The sequence below is a fragment of the Mesocricetus auratus genome, unplaced genomic scaffold, assembly GCF_017639785.1.
Source record: "Mesocricetus auratus isolate SY011 unplaced genomic scaffold, BCM_Maur_2.0 Super-Scaffold_100015, whole genome shotgun sequence".
Classification (NCBI taxonomy): domain Eukaryota; kingdom Metazoa; phylum Chordata; class Mammalia; order Rodentia; family Cricetidae; genus Mesocricetus; species Mesocricetus auratus.
In genome coordinates this window covers 58472439-58490683 of record NW_024429198.1, presented here as the reverse complement: position 1 = coordinate 58490683, position 18245 = coordinate 58472439, and the positions used below count along the sequence as shown (strand labels likewise).

At 38.4% G+C, this 18245-nt stretch overlaps 1 long non-coding RNA gene across 1 annotated transcript in view; it reads left to right on the top strand.

Moving 5' to 3' along the window:
- The first annotated feature begins 383 nt into the window (after window positions 1–383).
- Window positions 384–18245, top strand: part of LOC121144393 — a 32668-nt gene continuing 14806 nt past the window's right edge. The window contains exons 1-2 of the long non-coding RNA XR_005881752.1: window positions 384–561; window positions 5646–5817. This is a non-coding gene — a long non-coding RNA (uncharacterized LOC121144393). The remainder of the gene's footprint in view (window positions 562–5645; window positions 5818–18245) is intronic.

The window sequence follows — 18245 nt, the reverse complement described above, 5'->3', positions numbered from 1 at the left end:
TTTCTCATTCCGTCCTTCTTCATTTCGCTTCCTCTGTCCCCATCCTCTCTTTCATCATTGTACCTACCACTTACTGCAAACCTCCCTTATGTCTCCATTTACATTGCTTCTTCTCATTGAAGGTTTCCATGGGCAGCCTTCATCATAGCGCATTGCCGTAAAGCCTATTTCCCTTCCATTACATTCACCTGTACTGTACACAGGAACATACAACAGCCAGCACACTTCTTATTGTGCTTACTTGTAGGGGGAATCATAATACTCCGCCATTAGCCACGTGGCATATTAGAGGCGCATACAGATGAAATAATAAAAGGGCGGTTTACGACACTCCTAACCACACCCACTTTGGGCGTAACTTAAGATGCCTATGGACTTAGGTGGTGAACTCTGCCACTAGCCAGGCCCACTTTTGGGCGTGGCTAGAGGCCTGCACACTTTCTGAATTTCCTCTTCAAAGCACAAGTGTGGACAGAACATGGTATTCTAGACCTACTTGGTGCCACCTTCCCTGTTTTGAACAACTTGCTACACTGACAGTCACTACCAGCAGCACAAGAGGTTAGTCTCAAAACAAGGGCTGGTTGGTACATGCTAGTTAAAACCACAAGCTACAGTCCAACTCCCTGGTGTGACTAGTGAGCCTCAATCTTTCAAATCTCCATTGTGAAGATTCTCCTCCTTTATATGTGGGGTTTTTTTTGTGAGTCTCTCAGCAAATAATGAAAAGGACACCTTCCACATGTTATCAAATTAGAATCTTCTGTGCCTGTGTCATGCCACAAATATGCCAACCTCTACCTTATGTTCTTTGGTGAATCTCATTTGTATCACTAAGGATTTGGTGCTTCTGTAGCATACACATTGGCTATCACTACAGAGTATTTAAGTCATCTGTCATTTTTTTTAATGTGTAAGAATTTACAGGTGGGTTTAGATTACTCTCAGATCAGAAAACAGAAAGAACAAAAAAGCTGAAGGAAAGCCACCTGCCAGTCTCCTTTAATTATCCTGAAGACAATAAAACTGCAACCAAGCCCCTGTGGGGTTCCTCTACCACCTTCTTCCAACCCCATGCAGAGATAACATTTAGGAATTATTGTCAATCTTCTGCCTCTAGTTGCTTCAAATATTAGGATTTATCTCTCTGATATGGAAAAATATTTTCTATACAAACTGCTGTGTTTTTGAAAGGGGAAAATTCTTCCTACACTGTTATATTAATGGGTGTTTATGGGCCTCCTCTCTGGTAATCAAAGGGCTCCAGAGATATCTACTTAGAGAGTTCAGTTCAACAAGACAGACATTTCGTTTTACAGTAAACCAGGTTATTTCATTCATGATATGGATTTTGCTTTCAAATGTTAACTAATTTCTCCATTCTGAGTACTGATCACCATGAACTCATTTTTATTTCCTATTCAAAACAAAATAGCATTGGATAAAACACCCCCACAGAGCCACACTAAAAGGGTTTTGAGCCTGTTATAATTTCTTATATTATGAAAGTCTCATTAATTATACTGGATTCTATAATTCTAATACAAGGCTGGGGTTAGAAATCTCTTTCTTAAATATGTCCAACTTTTCCAACCCAAAACACAAGTGAGGTAAAGTGCTTTGGGGGAAGGATGCACAATACATTTCATGGGAGATATATGCAAAAGTCTTCCAGTATCATATGTAAAAACAGGTTTCTGACGAAACCTGGCTTGAAATATTAATCACAGCAAGGGAGATTTTTTGAAGATCTGTATCCAACAATATGTAAAGTGAGTTTTGACACTACAGTAAAGAAAGAACAAAAATTATTTCTCTGTGATCTATTCTTTTTCTGTCTCCAGGAGATGAGTTAGAATTCTCTCTGAACTCTTTGGAGACTAGCTAGCTTTTGCCCCATTAGGTGAATCTCAAAGCAATGCAGACTCTGATTACTCAATACTACAGACACTAAACTTGAAGCAAACTTGTTTATATTTTGAACAAAAAGATGACTGTCTTTTATATGAATTAATCACTCTGACAGTTGCTTTCTACTATATTTTCTGTATCACCCAGGCTCTTAGGCTACATAGTAGATAATAAAAGTGCCAAAGTAAAAGATTATAAAACACTCCAAGATTGACATAGGAAGATTCTGTATGCCGCAGAAATAGCAAAGAGAATGGAAAACTAAGAAGGTAATTTACTTAAGAAAACATGGCATTGGGTTGTTAGATTGTACATACCTGGTGATATGGTCATAACTGTTCTAGAAGGTAGTCTCATCTTCTGAGTTGTAATCTTAGAATAGCAGATCGTATGACCCAAAAGGGGACTACACAGACACATGCCATTGGCCATAATGATATAAAGGGTGTGGAAAGTGACAATGGCTCTTTACTGGAAAGCACACCATTTAGGCCAGCAGCTGAGTAGGCAAAAACTAAGAAATATTACTGCCATGTATGTTGGAGAGCAAACATTCAGATGGCAGGAGACTGCTTGGAACTGAGAACAGATGAAAAGGAAAGACCTTGGCTGGAGGGAAAAGAATTTCTGTCTTGCAGATGCTGAGTTCACCAAAGAAAAACTGATCCAAGAATTTCTATTCTTACCATTATCTGGACATTTCTCAAATGAGTCAGCCTGCCTTCATCCTCTTATGTCTGAATGTAGGCTATTTGTGCTGTTTTCTACATCCAGACTATCAGGTTATCATGAAATCAACACAAAGGAATTTCTTTTTTTTAAGACTGTACTTCTACACACATGGTAACAACATTGTGGTTATGTGTATTGGTTTCTTGTTGGGGTAATGATAAATACCTCTAATTCCAACCCTTGCATGACAGAGACAGGTGGATCTAGGTGAGGTCATTACAGTCTGGTCTACATAGTGAACTACAGGACAGCCAGGGTTATGTAAATAGATGGTGTCTCAAAAATAAGTAAATAAAAACTTTTAAATTCCTATGTGTTGGCTTCTTTTCTGGCAGGCTGCACCCATACAGAAGAGTCCTATTAAAGGCCATCATACAACGATGGATTTCCTATTAAGAATTCTGGATTTGCTTCTTGAGTTATTTTAATACTTTGGAAATCAGCCCTCTGTCAGATGTTGGGTTGGTGAAGATCATTTCTCATTCCATGGGCTGTCATTTTGTCTTGTTGACTGTGTCCTTTGCCTTACAGAAGCTTCTTAGTTTCAGGAGGGAGGCAGGAAAAAGGGAAGGGGAGAAGGGGTGGATGAGAACAAGAGGGATCAGGATGACTGAGACAGGGGAGGAACAGAGGAGAACAAGAAAAGAGATACCTACAGAGAGCCAGTATAGGTTTAAAGAAAAATCTGGCACTAGGGAAATGTTCAGAGATACACAAAGATGACTCCAACTAAGAATCTATAATGAGACTGATGACTACCTTAATTGCTATCCTAGAGCCTTCATCCAGTAGCTAATGGAAGCAAAAGCAGGCACCCACAGCTAAACACTGAGTCGTATTCCTGGAATCCAGTTGTAGGGAAGGAGGAGGGATGAGCAAAGGAGTCAAGATCATGCTGGAGAAACCTACATAACCAGCTCACCTGACCTAGTGAGAGCACACGGACCCCAGTTGTGAACCTGGGGAACCAGTATTGGGCTGAACCAAACCCTCTGAATATAGATGCCAGTTAGGAGGGCTGGACAGTCTATGGGACCTCTAACAGTGGAACCAGTGTTTATCCCTATTGCACAAATGGACTTTGGGAGCCCATTCTCTATGGGGGGATACTAATTCAGGCCAGATACATGGAGGAGGTTTTGACAGACTTTAATGATCCCCCATGGAAGGCCTCACCATCCTTGAGGAGCATGTGAGGGGTGGGTTGGGGAGGTTGGTAGGGGGCATGGGAGGATGGGAGGGAGAAGGCATGGGGTGCTGGGGGACACTGATATGTAAAATGGTTGTTTAAAGAATTTTGGATTTTTGATAAAAAATGTACACAGATGACAGTGTTAGAAAAAAGTTAATTTGCTTTAATTAATAAAACAAAAATTTAAGCCAGGTGTAATGGTGCACAGACTTTCATCCCAGCACTTGGGAGGGAGAGGCAGGCATATCTCTGTGAGTTCTGGATCAGCTTGGTCTACAAACACAAGTTCCAGGACAGCCAGGGCACTTGCACAGAGAATTTCTTGAAAAGGCCAAATAAATAAAATAATATAAAACTTACACAGTTTTGCTCCCTTGAACGTTCCAATCCACTCTGTATTTCAGGAAAATTGCATAAATGAGGTCATCTGCCTTCTGGATTCTGATTTAGAAGGATTAGAGTTTACTGGGTCAACAACTGAGGATTCATGAATGTTTCTTGCCTAGTGTCTACCTGCAGGCTTGATGTTTGACAGTCCGTCTTTGAAAAGGTTTAACTCTGAAAAATATTTTTTCATATAGACTTCACTTGGTCCCAGTGGTATCTCTATAATCTCATCCACTGGGCTTGCAGGTTAATAATGACTCTATCGACTGACTCACCGTTAAACCCCACAGCAGACAGTGTAGATTGCTATGGAACTATATTTGCAAGATGGACACTTTTCATATGTATTTTTCTTTGTTCATCTTCATGTGTGTGTATATGCATGTTTACCTATGCATTGGCACATGTGTGGGGATGAGTGTGCATGTGGTTGTGCACACATCTGTGAAAGCAGGAGGCTGATGTCAGAAGTTGGGTTAGATTATTCCTCCACCTTACTTATTGAGGTAGGTGTCATATTCAAATTCAGAACTATTTGATCTGGCTAGTCACAATAACAAGCTTGTTCCATAGATGACTTCTCACTCTTCTAATTAGAAAAGCAGGCAGGCTATCACAGTCATGAAGCTTTTGGAGCCTGGGGATCTGAACTCCCATCTTCCCTCTTCTGTAGCAAGTACTTTGACTGCTGAGCCATCCTCCAGCTCATACACTTGGCATGTATCATAGAGAGTGCTTTGAAGACAAAGTACTAAACAAGTTGTGACTCTACACTTGGGAAAATCTCCGAGAAGTCCGAATAAGGTTTTAACCCACCCTAGGTCCCGGTATTGTTGGTCCTGTGGCCCAAATTTCAGAGATTTAACACATACATTCTTGTACCTAACTGAGAGGCTAATTTTGAATTCCAAGTAGCTGACCTCCCACAGCTGGTTATACTTGATCCCCTGTTTCTTCCATCAAGGCTCAGATTTTTCTTTCTTCACTGCCTCTGAAGTACAACATCTTTTATATTAAGCTGGTACTCATATCAGCATCACAGTGCCTAATGTGTACTGTGCAGAGCCATGTTTCTCACTGTATTGAAAATGGGCATGCTTTTAAATTAAAATATGAGGTACAAATTGAATTAGTCTAAATTAAACCTTATTTGGAAATGATGGGAAGAGTATCTGATATTGGAAACAAATATATAAAACAATCAAATTAAATTATAATTTGGTTTGAGGAAAGATTCTTTCATTAGATTTCTCATATTTTTTATTCAGTTGAACATATTTAAAGAACTTAATGCTTACAATTTAGAATCAACATTAAGATGATTGTGTATGTCTCTGTCCACTCATCATTACTCTTAATGTTATACAGTCTTAGATCAATGTGTAGTGTATAAATTCTTAAAAGAAATATTTCTACATTCCAGGACCATGGTGGGAGTGTCAGTTAAGCATCCATGAAGCTACTTAGAAGGCCAAATGGCCACTAATATTCAGACATATTAGGCTGAATGGAGGCATAAATTTGTGAACTTTTAAGGTGCTGAAGGAAGAATAGCATGGGGATTTCAACCCTGAATTTGGAGGACACCAGTAAATGTAAGTAATCCTGTACTTAAATTGACTTCACAGACCTCCTTACAGAGGTACATTTAATGTAAAATTTATTTCCTTTCAACCTGCATTATTCTATAATGTTTTTAACATACAAAGATTATATAGAAATTCAGAGCCTGCATTCCCACTGCTGAGTACAGAACAGTGTTTCCAAGAATTTGTCTTCACTTGTCATTGTTTCATAACCATAATTGTTTAACTCTTGGTGCCACTGTGTGTGGGTTTTACCATGACTTGCTCCAGGAGACAAAGGTGATGCTGGAATTAATGTAAGATCTTTAATGTATGTAGCTAGTCCATTTCACTCAAGAAACATTACATAAAACTACAGACAAGAATTATACATAACCTGCCCATTGGTCAAAATGTAATTATCTCTTTGATGATATCTCAGAGTCCTTCTCTGTACTGGGAGATTGAGCCCTAGGGCAAGGCCTGAAAGATCTGACATCTCGTCATATTTTTAAGTAGATTTTATTGTCTTTTTAGAAAACATAAAAATCTTACCCTTTACAAGAATATAATCTGCAAGTGTTAACTTATACATTCATATATTTGTCAATTGATACCACCATAACTCAATTTTACACAGTAACATATCATGCCATTTTCACTCAGTTCCTCTACCATGTTTAAAGCCACGTGGCAACTAGAATGCTTTTCATTTCCGTTGATCATACAAAACATATAGTGTAGAGTGCAGTCTTCCCCGCCATCCACCTGGGCCGTGCCATAGTTGCACTCTCCCAAATAACACACAAGTCACTATATTAATTATCAAGCTGTTGGCTTTATTGACATATACACAGGACTTCCCCATCATCTCCTTTTTTCTGTTTAAATAAAAAGAAAGGTGTAGAGAGATGCTTTTTTCTTGTCTGCCGCTTGGTTTTTTCCTCACCAGTTGCCTGGGCTCTGCCGCATTGTAGTCCCCAAATAACACACAGGAGGCTATATTAATTATGAAGCTGTTGGCCTTGCTTGTTTCTTACTGGCTAGCTCTGATTTAAGTATTTATCCCATAATTGTTAATCTAAGTATTTCTCTTACAAGAGAAGTTTCCGTGCTTCTTATCCCTATGGCGGTTACATCTTGACTCCCTGTGTTTCTCCTTCCCAGAGTACTCCTCGACTTCTAGTCCCACATATCTTGCTTCCTTATTGACCAACAGTGCTTTATTGACATATACACAGAACTTCCCCATCAGAAGGTTCTTAACTTTGACATAGTCAAATTATATATAAAAGAACAGCTATCAAGCAAGAACACAGTTACAATATTTTGTCCATAAAATATTCAGCAAGATTTAAAGAAAATATCATCTATCCCATCCTTGTGAGTCCAAAGTCCTATATATAGCTTATCTTTCACCATAACTAAGGAAAACTATAATTATAACTATTTGTCTTCAACTCCATCAAAGACCACAGAAGGATACTATATAAACACTAGAATTGACAGAGACATCTCTCTACCTGGACAGTCACCTGAAGTTCCTCTGTAATGTTGGGGCATCCATCTTCAGCCCATAGGCCACAATGTGTCCAGAAGACTTCTCAGCAAAGCAGGAAATTTCAAATGGTCAACCTACTTTGACAGTCTGTCATTCATTTTTCTATGTCCTGCATGTAGACTCTTCCATGAATCAGGAACCCTGAAGGACAGTTTGAGTTCAGCAGTCATTTTCCTATGGGTCCTGCATATCAAGTTTGTACAGCAACAGACGTAGTTGGTGCTGCCAGTAGCAGACATTTCTTATTGTGAATAAAACCCTAAACCATTTTAAATGCCACTTTCTGAAGGTCTTTGAAAGGTCTGAAGACTATCTATCTATCACAAATATATCTCTGTATATCTAGAAAACCTAACTAACCTAACCATAAGTTCTGACTGTTATAAGTCACTATCTAATGTATTTAATTATGCATTATGTTTAAAAGATTAGTATAAACACAATACTTAATCAAGAGGAGAAATATACATATCACAAAATTGACCTGGAATTTGTATCAATAAATGAAAAACCATACGCATACCTAGTATTCATTTCCATACCACAATCCCCCTTTTACTATTAAAACGAGGTTGGTTATGATCATTAACCAATTATAAGCAACCTTATTTAAATGTAAACAATGATTTATAAACAATATGGGAACTTGGACATTGCTCATTCAAACTGCTTCCTGATGGAAGGAGGTGCTGTTCATACTATGGGTATCATGACAAAACTCAGAAACCTTTAAAAGTCTTTATTTTCATTATCTGTAGGGCTGCATCATCTTAGCTGTATTAATTGTTGGAATACCTGGCCTACTGCTTCCGGGGGTCTTGGTTCATCAAACCACAGAAGCCTGGAAGGAATCCACACCTTTCCATTTTCTGTGGAAACATAAAAAAGAACAAAAACTCTTTCCCCAAGTAACTGGTCCTTATATTTAAAGTTAGAGGTCAAAGCATTATTAATTCAGTAGCATTTATAATCAAGTATATTTCAGCAGTTGTTCCTTCCTTAGCCACTGAACAACAGAGAAACACAATAGCATACAGTATCCAGTCTTTCTATTATTTTCCATCTATTACTCTATTTCTTTTACTTTTATATATGTTTTTCTCTGAGAAAGGGTTTCTCTGGAAATCTGGCTTCCTCTGCCTCTGAAGCAAATCCTACTGGCATGCACCATAACAGCTGGCTTCTCTATTTACCACTATGCCATTTCTTTTTCTCTCTCAATCCTATGTATGTTTTTCAATACACTTTAAAACTTTAGAGGTTTTTTTGGTCATCTGAATCTGACTTTTACTATAAATCTTTATGCTTTTCTAGCCATGTGTCTTATCCGCTAATAACCATGGCTGTTTAACCTGCAGTTTTTCCAAGATGGCAGGCGTAAGTTTGACTCCAGCTCATCACCTCAGTCTATGCTGACATCCAGCCGCATGGTGACGGCTTGGAGATGTGGTCACTGCCACTTTCAGCTGTACGTACACACCTTTCAATTGTTAGCAGAGCCTCTTAAAATAACCTTGCTGGTTTTTTGTTTGTTTGTTTGTTTTTTTATGCTAACTCAGGAAGACTCCTTAAGCGAGCCTTGTGAGTCTCTGCTTGTTCCTAGCAAAACAGAGCCCACCTGAGAAAAACGCTGCTACCAAAAATCTGTGCTTCCCTCCATTCTTTTGTTTCTAAAATTCCTTTTAAGCTTTTGTTATTCTACATGGAAATTCAATCCCACATGCTGACATCATATGTAGAGTGCATCCTTCCCCACTATCTGCCTGGGCCCTGCCACATTTGCAGTCCCCCAAATAACACACAGGACACTGTATTAATTATGAAGCTGCTGGCCGTTTGCTTGGTTTCTTTCTGGATATCTCTGACTTAAGTATTTACCCCATAATTGCTAATCTAAGAATTTCTCTTACTGGAGAAAGGGTCTGAACCTTTTACTCCCCAGAGGCTACATCGTGACTCCCTGTGTTTATCTTTCCCAGAATACTCCATGACTCCTAGTCCCACCTACTTTGCTTCCCTATTGGCCAACAGTGCTTTACTGACATATACACAGGACTTCCCCATCAATATAGTCCTATTGAAATGAATGTAAATATTCTAATATGGTATAACCACAGGCAATATTGAGTACAAGCAATGGCATGTACCTACTGGCAGTACTCCAAACAGAAAACAAGGAAGTTACTCAAAACCTAGATCTCAGGCTTCTGCTGATATCTGGATCAAAGCCAGAAGTCCGATCTAAACCATGTCACCCATCACTTCACTTTACCAGCTGAAGCAGAATGGACAGATAAGCCAGTGCCCGGGTCTTTGTGTCACCCTGTGAGTTCCAAGTGCTGCTGATGACATTGTGCCCCAGGAAGAGAAGAATTCATTTTAACCCAACCATTTAGGCAGAGGACAACTGTTTGCGGAGCTAATTAAAGCTGAGCTAACAGAGATCTGCGGGACACACTGATCCTTGTCCGGGAGGAGAGACTGCTGGGACTGCCAGTCAAAGTCCTAAAATCCATTAAACAGATATTAAAGAGAAAAGAGCAGAGCATGAAGGTCTCAAGAAAGCCTACGTGTGATGAGAGAACAGTCAGTACCTTTGTGTCCTGTGGTTGAGCAAAGTCACCTTCCTGGACATTGAAAGAGTTGCCACCCATTGTCAGGTTTGACAGTAGAGATAAAACTCCTGCAGAAACCTGATATCTGTGTCTTTTACATCATTGCATTCATTATGTATAGGTTCAGAGAACAAGATGGGACTCTTGGTACTCATATCCATCACTGTACCATGTACAACTATGACTATTTTCCTGGTTTGGAAGGAATTGGGAAGCCATGTAATTTTTATTTCTAACTTACCTAACTGGAACTAGTTCAAGATATGTACAACTTTTTCATTTTTTAGCCTTCATTATGCAAACCAACTGAAGATAATTATTGCATAGTTATGGTTAATTGACAGTGATACACTTATATTTAGATTTAGTCAAGATAACTATATCTAGCATAATAAGGATGTTTCCCCATGTCCTCAGTTTCCTGTTATTACCTAATACCATCTAACAATCAGGTTTCCAAACAAAATATAGTCAAGCTCTCTTTCAAACATGGACCCAACCTCTTTAGCTATATGGTTTCTGTTTCCAAAGTGTTGTGTATTTACAGAAAATATTGCCCAAAATTGTAGGGGGAAAATTAGGACTGCGCCATTAGCCAGGTGGCACTCTAGAGGCACATACAATTGTAGTAATGATAGGGTGGTTCACCGTGCTGCTAACCACACCTACTTTGGGCGTGACTAGGGACACATACAGATATGGTCATGATAGGGTGGTGAACTATGCCACTAGCCCGGCCCAATTTTGGGTGTGGCTAGAGGCGTGTACAGAGGTAGGATTCTATGCTCCCATTCACTCCTCCTCTGTCTTCATTCAGGTGGGCTAAGGCCTCCCATAGGAATCAAAAGAGTATGGCATATCAAGTAGAGGCAGGACCAGGCTTCTCTCCCCTGCATTAAGGATGAAAAAGGCATCCCACCATAGGGAGTAGGTTTCCAAGAGTCAGCTCATGCATCAAGGACAGATCCTGGTCCCACTGTAAGGGACTCCACTAAAGACCAAGCTACACAACTGTCACTGAGATGCAGAGGGCCTACGATGGTCACATATGCCCATTACCTAGCTGTCTTTCCAGAGCCCATGAGCTCCTACAAGCTCAGGTCAGCTCTCTGTTGGGTTTCCCCATCATGATCTTGATGCACCACCCTCGCTCACGTGATCCCTCCACCTCTCTTCTATTGGACTTCCAGAGCTCGGCCCTGTCCTTTGCTGTGGATCACGGTGTCTGCTTCTCTGAGGTAATGAATGAAGGCTCTATGATGAAACTTACTAGTAGTCATCAACCTGATTACAGGGGAAGGCCAGTTCAGGCACCCCCTCCTCTATTCTAGAAGTCTTAGCTGAAGTTATTATTGTGGGTTCCTGGGAGTTTTCCTGGTGCCAGATTTCTCCCTGACTCCATAATGCTCCCCCCCATCAAGATGTCTTTTTCATTACTCTCCTTCTCTGTCCCAACCCAAGTCCAGCATCCTGATCCCTCATGTTCCCATTCCCCATTCACACCCCCCTTGTACCCACCCTGCACCCAGTTTATCTCATCTATTTCCTTTTCCCAGGGAGATCCATGCATCCTACTTAGTGTCCTTGTTACCTAGCTTCTCAGAGCCTGAGGATTATAGCCTGTTTTTCTTTGCTTTACGTCTAATATCCACTAATGAGTGAGTAAATAATGTGTTTTCTCTCTTTGTGTTACCTCACTCAGGATGATTTGTTTTTGCTAGTTCGCTTTATTGGCCTGCAAATTTCATGATGTAATTGCCTTTTTTCCACTGAATAATACTCCATTGTGAAGATGTATCACATTGTCTTTATTCAGACTTCAGCTGAGGGACCTCTAGGTGGTTTCTGGGTTCTGGATATTATCAATTGATATTATCAATAATGCTGTTATTAACATAGGTAAGCAAGAGTCATTGTGGTATGAGTAAGTATCATTTGGGTGGGGATTTATATATATATATATATATATATATATATATATATATATATATATGGTATCACTGGGTCCTGAGGTAGATTGATTGCCAATTTTCTGAGAGACCACTATACTTATTTCCAAATTGGCTGTACAAGTTTGCACTTCCATCAGCAATGGATGAGTGTTCCCCCTCAAGTCACATCCTCTTCAACATAGGCTGTCATTAGCATTTTTTATCTTAGCCATTGTGACACATATAATATCGTATCTCAGAGTCAATTTGATTTGGTCTTCCCTGATAATTAAGGACATTGAACACTTCTTTAAGTGTATCTTAGCCACTTGAGATTCTTCTGTTGAAAATTCTCTGGATAAGTCTGTACCCCATTTTTAATTGCATTATTTGGTATTTTGATGTTTAGTTTCTTGAGTTATTTATGTATTTTGAATGTTAGTCCTCTGTCAGTTGTGCAGTCACTGAAAACTATTCCCATTCTGTAGGCTACCATTTTGTCTTGTTGACTGTGTCCTTTGTCTTACAGAAGCTTCTCAGTTTTAGGAGGTCCAGTTTGTTAGTTATTGACCTCAGCATCTGTACTACTTATGTTCAGGAAGCTTTCTCCTGTACCACTGCATTCAATGCTGCTTCCCAATTTCTCTTCTATCAGCTTCTGTGTAACTGGATCTATACTGAGACCTTTGGTTCCCTTGAACTGGAGTTTTGCATAGGGTAATAGATATGGATACATTTGCATTCTTATACATGCCACCATCCAGTTATGAAAGCACCATTTGTTGAAGACGCTTTCTTTTTTACATTGTGTATTTTTTACTTCATCGTCAAAAGTCAGGTGTTCATAGATGTGTGGGTTTATGTCAGTATCTTTGATATGATTCCATTTATAGATGTGTCTGTTTTCATACCAGTACCTAACTGTTTTTATTATTTTAGCTCTATAGTAGAGCTTGAAGTCAGGGATGGTGGTTCCTCCAGAACTTCCTTTACTGTACAAAATTGTTTTAGCTATCCTGATTTTTTTTATATGTGATGTTGAGAATTGTTTTGTCAAGGTTTGTGAAGAATTGTATTGGGATTTTGATGGCTATTATAATGAATCTATAGATTGTTTTTAGTACATTTGTCATTACTATTATGTTAATAGGACTGATTCATGAGTATGGAAGATATTTCACTTTGTGATCTCTTCCCCAGATTCTTTCTTCAAAATCTGAAAATTCCTGTCATACAGGTCTTTCCCTGCTTTGGTTAGAGTTATCCATGAAATATTTTATATTATTTGTGGCTATTGTAAAGGATGTTGATTCTCTGATTTCTTTCTTAGCGCATTTATTATTTGTGTATAGGACAACTACTGAGTTTTTAAATTAATCTTATATCCCACCACATAACTGAAGGTATTTATCAGCTTTAGGAGGTTCCTGGCAGAATTTTGGGGGTCAGTTATGTATACTATTATATCATCTGCAAATAGCAACAATTTGACTTCTTCCTTTACAATTTATAAGACCTTGATCTCACTTTGCTGCCTTTTGCTCTAGCAAGAATCTCGAGTAATATGCTGAATAGATATGGAGAGAGTAGACAGCCTTGTTTGTCCTTGATTTCAATGGGATTGCTTTAAGTTTCTCTCCTTTCAATTTGATGTTGCTGTTGACTTGCTATATATTGCCTTTGTTATGTTTAGGTATGTTCCCTTTATTCCTCTTCTCTCCAGAACCTTTATCATTAAGGGGTGTTTGATTTTTTTCAAAGGTTTTTTTTCAGCATCTGATGAAATGATCATGTATTTTTTCTTTCAGTTTGTTTATATGATGGATAATATTGACAAATTTTTATGGTTGTATCATCCCTGCATCTCTGGGATGGAGCATGGTGGATGATTTTTTATGTGTTCTTGGTTTTGATTTGCCAGTATTTTATTGAGTATTTTTTTCATCAATGTTCATGAGGGAAATTGGTCTGTAGTTCTCTTTCTTTGTTGTGCCTTTATTTGGTTTGGGTACCAGGTAACAGCAGCCTCATAAAAAGAATTTGGCAATATTCATTCTGTTTCTATTGTGAAGAACAATTTAAGGAATATTGGTATTAGCTCTTCTTTAAAGTTTTGATAGAAGTCTGCATTGAAACCATTTGGCCCTGGGCTTTGTTTTTGTTAGTAGACTTTTAATGACTGATTGATTTTCCTTAGGGTTATAGGTCTGTTTAAATTTTTATCTGGTCTTTATTTCAGTTTGGTATGTGGTATCTATCAAGAAAGTTGTCCATTTCTTTTATTTTTTAATTTGTGGAGTACAGGCTTTTGAAGTATGAGCTAATGATTACCTGTATTTCCTCAGAGTCCATTGTTATGTTCCCCTTTTTAATTTTGTTTTTGTTAATTTAGATAGTCCCTCTCTTCCTTTTCGTTAGTTTGGATAGGTATTTGTCTATTCTGTTTATTTTCTCAAAGAACAAACTCTTGATTTCATTGATTCTTTGTATTGCCCTCTTTGTTCAATTTTATTTATTTCAGCCCTGAGCTTGATTGTTTCTTACTAGCTACTTCTCCTGTGTGTGTTGGCTTCTTTTGTTCTAGAGCTTTCAGGTTTTCTATTAAGTTGCTTGCGTGAGGTTTCTCAAAATTCTTTATGTTAGCATTTAGGGCTATGTAGTTTACTCTTAGCACTGCTTTCATTGTATCCCATTAGCTTGGATATGTAGTGGATTAATTTTGTTTGAATTATAGGAAGTCTTTAGTTTTTCTTTTGTCATTTCTTCCTTGACCTAGTGGTGATTCATTTGAGCATTGTTCAATTTCCATGAGTTTGTGGGTCTTTCTTCAATTAGTGTTGTTGTTGAATTCTATCATTAAGTCATGATGATCCAATAAGATACAGGGGGTTATACCAATTATTTTGTATCTGTTTAGGTTTACTTTCTTACTGAGAATGTGTTCAATTTTAGAGAATGTTACATGGGGGTGCTGAGAAGAATGTATATTCTTTTTTGTTTGGGTCGAATGTTTTATAGATTTTTGTTAAGCTCATATGATTCATAACATGTTAGTTCCTTTATTTCTCTGTTAAGTTTCTGTCTGGTAGACCTGTCCAGTGGTAAGAGTGGGGTGTTGAAATCCCCCACTATTAGTGGAACGTGATATGTGATTTAAGCTTTAGTCATATTGCTTTCACAAATGAGGGTGCCTTGTATTTGGGTCATAAATGTTCAGAATTGAGACTTCATCTTGATGGATATTTCCTTTGAAGAATATGAAATGCCTTTCTCCATCTGTTTTGATTAATTTTAGTTTGAAATCAATTTAGTTAGATATTAGAACAGCTACAGCCATTTGCTTCTTAGGTCCATTTGATTGGAAAATCTTTTCCTAATCCTTTACTCTGACGTAATGTTTGTCTTTGAAGTTAATATAAGTATGTTTCTTGTATTCAGAAGTATGGATCTTGTTTGCATATCCATTCTGTTAGCCTGTATCTTTCTATTGGTGAATTGAGTCCATTGATATTAAGAGATGTTGTTGACCAGTGATTGTTAATTCCTGTTAGATTTGGTGGTGGTGGTGGTGATGGTAGAGTGTGTTTCCCTTCTTTGGGTTTCACTGATGTGAGATTATCTATTGCCTGTGTTTTTATGGATGTAACTGAGTTCCTTCAGTTAGGGTTAGAGTTTTCCTTCCAGTACTTTCTGTAGTGCTAGGTTTATGGATAGGTGTTGTTTAAATATGGCTTTGTCATGAAATATATTGTTTTCTCCATCTATGTTGATTGAAGGTTTTGTCTGGTATAGTAGTATAGGCTGGCATCCAGGTTCCCTTACAGTTTGCAAAACTGGCTTTTAGAGTCTCCATTGAGAAGTTAGATATAATTTTGATAGATCTGCCTTCATACATTACTTGACCTTTTCCATTTTCATCTCTTAAAACACGTTCTTTGTTCTGTATTCTTAGTGTTTTGATTATTATGTGGTGAGGGAACTATATTTTTTGGCCCAGTTTATTTGGTGTTCTATAAAATTTACTTGTATTTTATAGACATGTCCTTCTATAGGTTGGGAAAGTTTTCTCCTATGATCTTATTTAATGTTTTCTGTACCGTTGAACTGAGATTCTTCTCCTTCTTCCAACCCTATTGTTTTTAGGGTTGGTCTTTTCATGCTGTCCTAGATTTGCTGGATACCTTGTGTTAGAAATTCACTGGATTTAATATTTTCTTTAACCAGTGAGTCTGTTTCCTCTATTTTATATTCAGTGCCTCAGATTCTCTCTTCTGTCTCTTGTATTCTGATGGTGATGCCTGCATCTGTAGTTCCTCTTCACTTCCCCAGTTTTACATTTGCAGATTTAGTTTTTGTTTCCTTTATTGCATCTATTTCAGTTTTCAAGTCTTGAATAGTTTCCTTTACCTGTTTGATTGTTTGTTTCTTTGTTTTGTTTTTGTTTTTCTTGGCTTTCTTTGTGTCCTTTAAGTGATTTATTGATTTCTTCCGAGTTTTTTGCCTTTTCCTCAATTTCTTTAAGGAGATTTTTTATTTCCTTTTTAAGAGCCTCTATCATCTTCATAAAGTAATTTTAAGTATGTTTTTTTGTGTTTCACTTGCAATAGAATGTTCAGGTTTTGCTGTTTTAGGAATACTGGGTTCTGGTGGTGCCATATTGCTCTTTCTGTTGTTGAATGTATTCTTTTTTTTTTTTTTCAAGACAAGGTTTCTCTGTATTGTGTTGGAGCCTGTCCTGGAGCTCGCTCTGTAGACCAGGCTGGCCTTGAACACACAGAGATCCACCTGCCTCTGCCTCCCAAGTGCTGGGATTAAAGATGTGTGCCACTCACATGAGGCCTGTTAAATGTATTCTTATACTGGCATTTGTGCCTGTGACTGTTCTTTCAAATGTTGTGGTTTCCACCTGTGCCTATGTGATCTGCTGGGGTTGCCAGGCAGAACAGGCCACAGGCAAGATGTTCAGGGGCGTGGGGTTGTACTTCAGAGTGGGTCTTGGCAGGACATCATCCAGTATGTGGCAGGTGTGGGGCTCAGCCTGAAGGTACGGATCTCACCTATTGGCAGGATGGTGGGAACTAAAAATGAATTTTATTATAGCATATAGTTTCAATTCTGTAATTTTATTGTCAATTGGTTTGTTTCTGTTACTGGAACCCAAATAAATTCATATTTCTCACAGGAACCATAACAGGAAGAAATCTGTATGCGTAAGTTTGGTACCTTCAGTGGATTCAGCCATTCAAGTTGGGACTTAGAAGTCTTCCCTAAAGATGAAGGATGACAATTGGGTTTATTTGGGCACAGTTATTGATTTAATGTAGATTTATGCTTACATCATTTGTGTGGCAAATTCTGTAGCATGCAAATAGCCAATTCTGATTATTTTCATTTACAAAGCAACATTTCTCTCACCCAAAAATGACATTTATTTTTCATGATTCTTGCTTATGGATACAAGAGGCAATAATTCACTTAAATTTTGAAAGCAGGGAAAGGTCTCATAATAAACGCCTGAAAAAAGGAACACAACTAGACCTCAACAACTATTCCCATGAGGAAAATTCACAGGTTCAATAAGTAATTTCATTGACATTATAAATGACTATTGTCTTAGGGACCTGATTGTCACATGGCTTATATTTGTAAGTTCAATTATTTTTTTCCAGTGTGAAAATAATTTAATTGGGTTAAGCTATTTTTTTATTTTTTTAAAGATTTATTTATTACATATACAGTGTTCTTCCTACAGGCCAGAAGAGGGCACCAGGACTGAACTGTAGATGGTAGTGAGCCACCATGTGGTTGCTGGGAATTGAACTCAGGACCTCTGGAAGAGCATTCAGTGCTCTTAACGTCTGAGGCATCTCTCCAGCCTGCCTAGTTAAGGTATTTTTTAAACAATCTTTTTTTTTAAACATACGAATCCTAGTTCCCCCTCCTGCCCCTCTTCCCACTACCCCACCTTTGCCCTACCCCACCCTCTATCCACTCCTCAGAGAAAGTGAGGCCTCCTATCCAGAGTAAACAAAGTCTGTCACATCACACTGATGCAGAACCAAGCACCCCCCTCCCCCGTTGTATCTAGGCTGACCAAGATATACCTCCATAGAGAATGGGCTCAGATTGATGACTATTCAGACCGCTGATTTAGTTGTCATCATAAACCTTCATCCACTAACTGATGGAAACAGATGTAGAGATCCACAGCTAAGCATTGGGCCAAGCTCTCAGAGTCCTGTCAAAGAAAGGCAGGAGCAATAATATAAGCAGAGGGGTTAAGACAGTAATCGGGAAACCCATTTAAATAGTTGACCTAAGTTAGTGGGAGCTCACTGACTCTGGACTGAC